The following is a 10,000-nucleotide window of genomic DNA, read 5'->3' as shown; positions in this document are numbered from 1 at the left end:
ACCTGTGAATCAATACTTTTATTCTTTGAATACACCCTTTTTTTTTTTTTTGGTATTTTGTGGTTTTGAAATGAAAGTTTGAAAAATCAATTTTACTTTTATTTTTCACATTGAAAAGACTTGAACATGGGAATACAGAGCTGACAGGAAAAATATAATAAGCCAAGAATATAATAAGCCAAAAGTTAAAAGTCTAAAATAAGGCAAAAATGAATAAAGGCAAAAATGAATAAAGGCAAAAATGAATAAAGGCAAAAATGAATAAAGGCAAAAGATTTAGGGCAAATAAAATTATTCAAGGCAACACTTCAAACACGGAAATACAAAGTTGACTGGCAAAAAAATTGTGACTTTTAAAAGCAAGACTTGAACATTGAAATACACAAAGTTGATTGGCCATTTATATACATAATGGAAAACATTGAAATTTATATACATAATGGAAAACATTGAAATACACAAAGTTGATTGGCCATTTATATACATAATGGAAAACTTCACTGCCAGAAAACTGCCCAAGCAGCAGCCCAAAAAAAAAAAAAAAATTAAAATTCATACTCTCTATATATTCAAAACGTTTACGAAGAGTGTCCAGAAACTGCGTTATATAAGCCCTGGATTACCGGCTGATTTTTTTTTTTTTATATGGGGGGGGGTGCGGCGCTCCTCTTGATGGCTCACAGGACTGCCACTCTCTCCTCTTGATGGCTCACACGACTGCCACTCTCTCCTCTTGATGGCTCACACGACTGCCACTCTCTCCTCTTGATGGCTCACACGACTGCCACTCTCTCCTCTTGATGGCTCCACACCGACTGCCACTCTCTCCTCTTGATGGCTCACAGGACTGCCACTCTCTCCTCTTGATGGCTCACACGACTGCCACTCTCTCCTCTTGATGGCTCACACGACTGCCACTCTCTCCTCTTGATGGCTCACACGACTGCCACTCTCTCCTCTTGATGGCTCACACGACTGCCACTCTCTCCTCTTGATGGCTCACAGGACTGCCACTCTCTCCTCTTGATGGCTCACACGACTGCCACTCTCTCCTCTTGATGGCTCACACGACTGCCACTCTCTCCTCTTGATGGCTCACAGGACTGCCACTCTCTCCTCTTGATGGCTCACACGACTGCCACTCTCTCCTCTTGTGGGCTCACAGGACTGCCACTCTCTCCTCTTGATGGCTCACAGGACTGCCACTCTCTCCTCTTGATGGCTCACACGACTGCCACTCTCTCCTCTTGATGGCTCACAGGACTGCCACTCTCTCCTCTTGATGGCTCACAGGACTGCCACTCTCTCCTCTTGATGGCTCACACGACTGCCACTCTCTCCTCTTGATGGCTCACACGACTGCCACTCTCTCCTCTTGATGCTCACAGGACTGCCACTCTCTCCTCTTGTGGGCTCACAGGACTGCCACTCTCTCCTCTTGTGGGCTCACAGGACTGCCACTCTCTCCTCTTGTGGGCTCACAGGACTGCCACTCTCTCCTCTTGTGGGCTCACAGGACTGCCACTCTCTCTTCTTGTAGGCTCACAGGACTGGCGCTCTCCTCTTGTGGGCTCACAGGACTGGCGCTCTCCTCTTGTGGGCTCACAGAACTGGCGCTCTCCTCTTATGGGCTTACAGGACTGGCGCTCTCCTCTTGTGGGCTTACAGGACTGGCGCTCTCCTCTTGATGGCCCACAGGACTGGCGCACACACTGCTATGGAAGCTCATTCCTGTGAATAATAATATCTGAATTAGTATTGTCGTATATTATGAAAATGTGTAACATGTTTTACATGAAACAATTCCTGACTGATGAAATTTGATTAGAGACTAGACAAAAATATCCCTTCTTTCTCCGTTGAAATCACTGACACGTCCTGACCAAATGAGAAATGAGAAAATAAAGACTTTGATAGGAGTTTTACACCCAAGTCCAAATTGGTGATATCGACGGATTCAAGTCCGTCCATGTCACTCATTTGGACTTTGGTACTAACCAATCAAGTCATCATTTTCCTTTTCGTGGCTATAATTATGTACTTATACAATGTATACAAAATAAAACTAAGCAAAAATTTTAACGATAACTCTCAGACAATATACAATGATCAGTTAGGTAAATTCTGAGAGTTACGATTCAATTATTTCACTAAAATTAACCCTGATCAGTAAGGTAAATTCTGAGAGCTTTGAGTCAATTATTTCCCTAAAATTAACCCTGATCAGTATGTCAAATTCTGAGAGTTTTGAGTCAATTACTTCCCTAAAATTAACCCTGATCAGTTTGTCAAATTCTGAGAGCTTCGAGTCAATTATTTCCCTAAATAAACCCTGGTCAGTATGTCAAATTCTGAGAGCTTCGAGTCAATTATTTCCCTAAAATTAACCCTGATCAGTATGTCAAATTCTGAGAGCTTCGAGTCAATTACTTCCCTAAAATAAACCCTGATCAGTATGTCAAATTCTGAGAGCTTCGAGTCAATTATTTCCCTAAAATTAACCCTGATCAGTATGTCAAATTCTGAGAGTTTTGAGTCAATTATTTCCCTAAAATTAAACCCTGATCAGTATGTCAAATTCTGAGAGCTTCGAGTCAATTATTTCCCTAAAATAAACCCTGATCAGTATGTCAAATTCTGAGAGCTTTGAGTCAATTATTTCTCTAAAATTAAACCCTATTCAGTAAGGCAAATTCTGAGAGCTTTAAGTCAAACAATTATTTCCTAAAACTAGATATAAAACAATTATGAAAAGAGACAAAAATGGTATTATCGTTGAAATTTAATAAGGAACAAATTACCACATATAAACCCAACAATAAAACAATGAAGGAGAATCAATGGAAGATCAACATATAAATTTTGACTTAATTTATCTAAATTTATTTCCTTAATGCCAGTATTTTTTTTCTTTCATTTTAGAAGAGTGTAGAGAGGAGAGAAACAAAATATGGACATGAATATAGAGGTGAAATTAAAAATATTGGACATGAATAGAGAGGGAACGGAAATTTGGATATGAATAGAGGGGGGGAACAAAAGTTGGACAATGAATAGAAAGGGAACAAAAAAATTGGACCTGATTAGTGAGAGGGAATAGAAAATTAGGTATGAATATACTGTACATGGGGAACAAAATTAGACATGAACATTCTGGGAGAACAAATATTAGACATGAATATACATGGGGAACAAAAATTGGACATTTACATTCTGGGAGAACATGAATATTCAAGGGGAACTAAATATAGACATGAAGAAAAGGGGAACAAAAAAACTGGACATGAATAGAAAGGGGGGGAGAAAAACTTGGACATGAATAGAAAGGGGGGGAGAAAAACTTGGACATGAACACGGAGGGAAACTTATAATTAGACATGAATAGAATCGGGAAACTTATAGTTGGACATGAATAGAGACAGGCAACTGGTAATTGGACATGAATAGAGAAGGGCAACTTCTAGTTGGACATGAATAGAGAAGGGCAATTTCTAGTTGCATGAATAGAGAAGGGCAACTTCTAGTTGGACATGAATAGAGAAGGGCAACTTCTTGTTGGACATGAATAGAGAAGGGCAACTTCTAGTTGGACATGAATAGAGAAGGGCAACTTCTTGTTGGACATGAATAGAGAAGGGCAACTTCTAGTTGGACATGAATAGAGAAGGGCAACTTCTAGTTGGCATGAATAGAGAAGGGCAACTTCTAGTTGGACATGAATAGAGAAGGGCAACTTCTTGTTGGACATGAATAGAGAAGGGCAACTTCTAGTTGGACATGAATAGAGAAGGGCAACTTCTAGTTGGACATGAATAGAGAAGGGCAACTTCTTGTTGGACATGAATAGAGAAGGGCAACTTCTAGTTGGACATGAATAGAGAAGGGCAACTTCTAGTTGGACATGAATAGAGAAGGGCAACTTCTTGTTGGACATGAATAGAGAAGGGCAACTTCTAGTTGGACATGAATAGAGAAGGGCAACTTCTAGTTGGACATGAATAGAGAAGGGCAACTTCTAGTTGGACATGAATAGAGAAGGGCAACTTCTAGTTGGACATGAATAGAGAAGGGCAACTTCTAGTTGGACATGAATAGAGAAGGGCAACTTCTAGTTGGACATGAATAGAGAAGGGCAACTTCTAGTTGGACATGAATAGAGAAGGGCAACTTCTAGTTGGACATGAATAGAGAAGGGCAACTTCTAGTTGGACATGAATAGAGAAGGGCAACTTCTAGTTGGACATGAATAGAGAAGGGCAACTTCTAGTTGGACATGAATAGAGAAGGGCAACTTCTAGTTGGACATGAATAGAGAAGGGCAACTTCTAGTTGGACATGAATAGAGAAGGGCAACTTCTAGTTGGACATGAATAGAGAAGGGCAACTTCTAGTTGGACATGAATAGAGAAGGGCAACTTCTAGTTGGACATGAATAGAGAAGGGCAACTTCTAGTTGGACATGAATAGAGAAGGGCAACTTCTTGTTGGACATGAATAGAGAAGGGCAACTTCTAGTTGGACATGAATAGAGAAGGGCAACTTCTAGTTGGACATGAATAGAGAAGGGCAACTTCTTGTTGGACATGAATAGAGAAGGGCAACTTCTAGTTGGACATGAATAGAGAAGGGCAACTTCTAGTTGGACATGAATAGAGAAGGGCAACTTCTTGTTGGACATGAATAGAGAAGGGCAACTTCTAGTTGGACATGAATAGAGAAGGGCAACTTCTAGTTGGACATGAATAGAGAAGGGCAACTTCTTGTTGGACATGAATAGAGAAGGGCAACTTCTAGTTGGACATGAATAGAGAAGGGCAACTTCTTGTTGGACATGAATAGAGAAGGGCAACTTCTTGTTGGACATGAATAGAGAAGGGCAACTTCTTGTTGGACATGAATAGAGAAGGGCAACTTCTAGTTGGACATGAATAGAGAAGGGCAACTTCTTGTTGGACATGAATAGAGAAGGGCAACTTCTAGTTGGACATGAATAGAGAAGGGCAACTTCTAGTTGGACATGAATAGAGAAGGGCAACTTCTAGTTGGACATGAATAGAGAAGGGCAACTTCTAGTTGGACATGAATAGAGAAGGGCAACTTATAATTGGACACGAATAGAGAGGGGGAACAAAATATTGGACCTGGAGAGAGACAAATACAAACAAATATGGCAATAAACAAACTGCTTTTGGAGTGAAATTGTCAAGTTTTTCAAATTGCTTCTTGAGAAAAAACGCTTGAGAGAATGAAGAAACCCTATTTCTAATATGAGGGATAGAAAGTAAGTAAAAAAACCTATTTGAATTGGAGAGAGAGAGAGAGAGAGGAGAGAGAGAGAGAGAGAGAGAGAGAGATATTCCCCTTCTAAAATACTGTCAAACATTACCAATAAGTCAGCTAAGAGGCCAAGCCTTATTTTTTTTTTACATTCGTAATTTCAAAAACTCGAAAGAAAACTTTTCAGACATACAACAAAGAGCTAAACAGTTGCAAGAGACAGTACGTTCCTATCCCCATATAAAATCATAACCTATAATGACCCAACTGTCAAAATCATATTAATGACCCTGCCCTAAAAAACATAAAATTACCACAGCCTTTAAAATCAACATCGAATTACCCTGCCCTCAAAACCAACAGAATTATTTAGCCTTGCCAATCCTGATTGACTGACATTAGGAGTTATTAATTCAAAATGCCCAACGCCTATATAATTCTAATAAAAAAATAATGAATAAACAATTGTTTCGAATCCCAACAACAATAGAGGAACAAAATTCGCATATAATTACCATCCAAAAGTATACCAGCATTGAAATTGGGTTCTTTAAGGTACTGGAATCGAAGACTGTGTTGAATTTCATAAACAGAACGTAAGGATTGAGAGACACAGGGTCATCCAGAGAGGCGAGTCAAAGAATATAGTTAACTAGATTAACCTTGCTTAGGAAATCCTTGCATTTTTTTGAGGCGCTAATATCAAAAGGCTTTGAATGCCAGGTAGTGAAGGCATTCACTTTGAGCTAATGGTAAACCCCATGATAATTACAAGAGAGAGAGAGAGAGAGAGAGAGAGAGAGAGAGAGAGATCCAAGGGTGATATTCAGTACACACCTGCCAAAGCTTCCAAACTTCACAGTTAATCAACAAAGAACTTTGCTAAACACAGTCAACTTGAAATATTTTCAGTAACCAAGAGAGAGAGAGAGAGAGGAGAGAGAGAGAGAGAGAGAGATCCAAGGGTGACTTTCAGTACACACCTGCCAAAGATTCAAAACTTCAAACTTGCAGCGAATGTTTTCATGTTGAAAAGGCTGACAAGTCTTTCTATGGTTTATATATAAAAAATATATGTTTTAATGTTGTTATTGTTTTTAAAGCAATCTTATTTCAATTGTTCAATACTTCTCATATCGTTTATTTATTTCCTTATTTCCTTTCCTCGCTGGACTTTTTCCCTGTTGAAGCACTTGTGCTTATAGCATATTGCTTTTCCAACTTGGGTTTTAGCTCAGCTAGTAGTGATAATAATAATAATAAATAATATTAATAAACAATAATAAAAAATAAATAATCAATAATAATAATAATAATAATAATAATAATAATAATAATAATAATAATAATAATAATAATAATAATAATAATAATAATAACAGTGCAAAGATCTGTGACCAATGCCTACAGTACACTGCGCGAGTTCCAATGACAGCAGTAATTTTTGTATTCCCAATAGCAGTAGTGATTCTGTAAAAGCAGTTCATAACTAAAACCAACAGAGAGAGAGAGAGAGAGAGAGAGAGAGAGAGAGAGAGAGAGAGAGCAAATTACAACGGGTCCCCCTGCCCTATCAAACGCACCATACCCATCAATGGTGTCTGTCTGTAACTCACAACAATAAAAAAAAACATTCACCCTAATTAGGTTTTTAAATTGCAGCGGTGCCATTACAAGATTAAATAAGCAAATTTTGTATCCTTTAATCGTCCTTACAAAGAGAGAGAGAGAGAGAGAGAGAGAGAGAGAGAGAGAGGGGGGGAGAGGGAGAGGAAGAGAGAGAGAGAGAGAGAGAGAGAGAGAGAGAGGGGGGGGGGGGAGAGGGAGAGGAAGAGAGAGAGAGAGAGAGAGAGAGAGAGAGGGGGGGGGGAGAGAGAGAGGAAGAGAGAGGAGAGGAAGAGAGAGAGAGAGAGAGAGAGAGAGAGGGGGGGGGGGAGAGAGAGAGGAAGAGAGAGAGAGGAAGAGAGAGAGAGAGAGAGAGAGAGAGAGAGAGGGGGGGGGAGAGAGAGAGGAAGAGAGAGAGAGAGAGAGAGAGAGAGAGAGAGAGAGAGAATCTACATTAAATGCTTGAAAGGCCTTCGATTTTAATATCAAAGTCTAAACATACGTAACATTTCGTTTACTAAGTTATGCATAAACTGGAGTCATAGCCATCTAGTATTTTGCTGTGAATATATAAAATAATCGACTAATATAAAATGCTAATTATATCTTTTGACAGATAGCCAGAGGAAATCCTAGTTTGTCTAGTTTTCTGTTTCGCCAAAAGGTAGTTCGACTGTTCGAGGGAAGAGGTCAGTTCAAGCTAGAAGGGGACAAGAGAGACACAAGCAGCAGAAAAGGAATCCTGCGTGGAACTTGCCAGTAACCTTTGGAGTGTTTTGGTGTTAATTTATGATCATTGTATAATAATTTTATTCTGTTGTTATACCTAAATACATCTAGATTTGACTGTTAAAAATACTCGATTGTGAACTGACAGTAGATTAATATTCATTTGAGCTGTATGAGCTTATTTTATAATTAGTTTTTGCTTCATCCACATTGTAACCAAAATCTGTATGAAGGGATATTTATTTCTATTTACATTTAAAACTGTAAAGAAATCGATAAATATATTAATTGAACATGGTTTATTGTGTTTTGTAACCTTACTGGCGGTGTAATCAAAGCTGTTCTAAAACTAATATTGAAATTTGAGATTTCCTGATAACACGACGAACTTTATCAATAAATTATAACTAAAAAATGACTAGAGAAAACTTTATATGGTTTTTTAAACATTTGGTTTTATTTAACCCATAAATTTCTCCATTGTGTTAGAAAAATACAAATGAAACTGGTGGTATTAAGAAATGAGGACCAAAATATGTTACCTAAAATGTCAATAGTAGAAAAGTAACTGCAAATTTTCAAAGTAGAAAAGTAACTGCAAATTTTCAAAGTAGAAAAGTAACTGTAAATTTTCAGAGTAGAAAAGTAACTGCAAATTTTCAAAGTAGAAAAGTAACTGCAAATTTTCAAAGTAGAAAAGTAACTGCAAATTTTCAGAGTAGAAAAGTGTGTGGCAAATAATTAACTACAAACTTTCAAATTGGAAAAATGTGTAACTACAAACTTTCAAAGTAGAAAAGTATATAACTATAAAACTTTATATAACCATAAAACTCTTGAAAAGTAAACCTCAACACTAAATATGATTAAAAATAAAATGGCTGTGGTAAAATGGAGACAATTTTGATTATAGCAAAATTAAAAGTCCCTAACCAAATTTGTAATATTGTAAAGTAAAATAATATGCATGTACACTGGTATTTATTTTAGAGAAATGTATTGGTCTGTCTACCCAAACGCTTTGACTTCTATAACTAATTAGATTTTCGTGTCAGGGAACCGGCAGGAATTCCAGAGTGGACTAGTTTTTGGACAAGCTGAAAGGGGTAGGGGGACTCAGTCAGTCAGGGATTGTAAGTCCCTGAGGAAACAGGTAGTTAAGAGAACACTAGTGTGAGGTCTGCGAGTGCTTTTCAAGAACTTTACTTGTGTCCATTGTATTTTTTTTTTATTACGAATTACCATTAATACAATATAAAAAAAAGTCGTCCTGCATCTAATGGATAATATAAACAAAATGTCTATTTTCCTTCCTGTGCATTATAACGTATACAAATCAAGCATTACATTATTAAGAATCAAATTAATAAACTCGTCAAAACAGCTTCGTATGCCAAAACTAACTGCTGATAAACATTTTCATCAGGATTCAATTGAAAAAAAAACTTTCCCAGAATCTCACAAAAACTAAGCATCACAAAAACTAAGCCTCACAAAAACTAAGCCACACAAAAACTATATAAAGCAGACCTCAATACAAAGATTTCAGTCTCCTTAATGTTACCCAACAATGCCAAAAATAGGGAGAAGTGAACTTGAACTATGAAAAACTACTAAAGAAATTTTCCAAGTCATGGAATAATAATAAAAATAGGGGAAAATTATCAAGCAAGTTAACATAGGAGGAATAGATATTATTAAGCAATTTTTCAATAAGCTCATTGCAACACGTCCACTTCTACTCGCCAAAAAACAAAAGCGAAAAATACATTTACAGGCCCAAGGAATCGGCTTAAGTCCTACGGATTATGCCGTAATAAATCTATGAGATAAAAGATATATTAAATCTTGTTGATAGAAATTTTAGAAATGAAAAACCTATAATATATCACATTTAAATATTATCTATTAAACCTCTGCTGCTTACAACACTAATATCTTAAAAACAGAAAAAACTCAAAATCGGATAAAGTTTTCTGACCAAAACATCCACAAAATACATTTTGAGCAGTTAAAATAGTGCCACACTCACTGCACTGGGAGATATTAACGTGAACACATTAGAGAGAGAGAGAGAGAGAGAGAGAGAGAGAGAGAGAGAGAGAGAGAGAGAGGCTTCTTTTACATATCAGAATGAGCATAATATACAAAATAACGTAACAATTAAGATAACGCATCTTCATTCGTACGACAACTTCGCTCAAAGAGGAAAATTCATTTTTTGTAAGTAAAACCATGTGGCCATTTTCTATGACCTATACGAAATCTTACTAAAATCAAGGACAAGGAAAATCCTCTTTTAATAAACAGACAGAACAAACTCGATCCTACTACACCAACATACAAAACTAAGCAATTTAGTTACCTGGTAGACTTAATAATGTCACAA

The 10,000-nt window shown here is 37.3% G+C and overlaps 2 long non-coding RNA genes across 2 annotated transcripts in view; one reads left to right on the top strand and one right to left on the bottom strand.

Annotated features, from left to right (window-relative positions):
* LOC137637534 (uncharacterized) overlaps positions 1-15 on the top strand; it is a 5,483-nt gene extending 5,468 nt beyond the window's left edge. The window contains exon 2 of the long non-coding RNA XR_011043696.1: positions 1-15. This exon is cut by the window's left edge and continues 292 nt beyond it. This is a non-coding gene — a long non-coding RNA (uncharacterized lncRNA).
* A 1,435-nt stretch (positions 16-1,450) lies between these two features.
* The window catches only part of LOC137637533 (uncharacterized), a 65,169-nt gene continuing 56,619 nt past the window's right edge, over positions 1,451-10,000 (bottom strand). The window contains exon 5 of the long non-coding RNA XR_011043695.1: positions 1,451-1,731. This is a non-coding gene — a long non-coding RNA (uncharacterized lncRNA). The remainder of the gene's footprint in view (positions 1,732-10,000) is intronic.

This window comes from Palaemon carinicauda, unplaced genomic scaffold, assembly GCF_036898095.1.
Source record: "Palaemon carinicauda isolate YSFRI2023 unplaced genomic scaffold, ASM3689809v2 scaffold818, whole genome shotgun sequence".
Lineage (NCBI taxonomy): Eukaryota > Metazoa > Arthropoda > Malacostraca > Decapoda > Palaemonidae > Palaemon > Palaemon carinicauda.
This window is presented reverse-complemented; position numbering and strand designations above follow the sequence as displayed.